We start from the raw sequence: 1,229 nt of genomic DNA, 5'->3' as shown, positions 1-1,229 counted from the left end.
AAATATTAAAAAAAAAAAAAATAGATATAGGTTCTTTGTCAAATATGTGTATTTCCTTTTCTTTAGTTTACCTTTCAACATTATTAATGGTGCCATTTGATAAACAAAAGTTCTTAATCTCAAAATAGTCTAAGATCTCATTTTTAAATTATGGTTAGCACCTGTGATGGTTAAGATTGTGTGTCAACTTGGCTGGGCCATGATTCTCAGTGTTTTGGCAGTTGTATAATGTGATCACTTCCCTGTTGAAATTTGATACTTGAACACCCCCATGATGGAATCTGCTGAGTGCTTCTGGTGGGAGCGGGGCCTGAGGCAGCTCACTACCCCCTTCACCTTCATCTTCCCGCCCTCTTCTACCTACTTCTTTCCTGCTCACCTTGCCCGGGCTTTTGCTTGTTCCACATCCTGCAGCTGGCTCCTGTTCATCTGGACTTGGGCTAGCAGCTTGCAGCCGTCTTGCCTGCCAATCATGGATCTTCACAGCCTGTGGCTGCATTGCTATCTGGCCTGCCGATCTTGGGTTCACCAGCCCTTTCGGCTACCTGAATCAGGAGAGTTTTCTTCGCTGCCTCATGGACTTGGGACTTACAGCCTCTGAAAACCATGTGAGCCATTTTCTTGATATAAATCTCTCTTTATATGTACTGGTTTTGCTTCTCTAGAGAATCCAGCCTAAGACAGCACCTTTAGTGTCCTATTAAAGAACTGTCTACTCCTGGAGCATAAAAATGTTTCAAAAAGATGTATTGTTTTCCTTTTTCACTTATACTTGCAGTCTGCTTGAGATTTATTTTTTGTCTGAATATGTTAAGGTAAGGTCAGTGTTCCCTTTTTTCATGTAGATATTCATTTGACCCAGGACAATGCATCGAAAGACTACAACACTGCCCTGCACATCAACTTTTTTAGAAATGAAATGATGCATAGCTTTGTGCCAATATCATACTATCTTAATTACCATAACTTTATAATAGGTCTTAATATTTGTTAGTGTAGGTCTCCAGCTTGGTGCCTCTTCTTAAGATCACCTTGGCTATTCTTGGCTCTTTGCATTTCTAAATGAATTTTAGAATCAGCTTATCTATTTCCACACAAAAAGACTAGGGTTTTGATCAGGGTGTATTGAAGCAAAAAACAATTTTAGAGAGAACTAACATTTGTGATAGAAATAAAAAATGGGCACAGTTTTCTACCCCTGTTTATAGTCATGCTGTTTACAATGAACT

Source organism: Trichechus manatus, unplaced genomic scaffold, assembly GCF_000243295.1.
Source record: "Trichechus manatus latirostris isolate Lorelei unplaced genomic scaffold, TriManLat1.0 scaffold00256, whole genome shotgun sequence".
Classification (NCBI taxonomy): Eukaryota; Metazoa; Chordata; class Mammalia; order Sirenia; family Trichechidae; genus Trichechus; species Trichechus manatus.
This window is presented reverse-complemented; position numbering follows the sequence as displayed.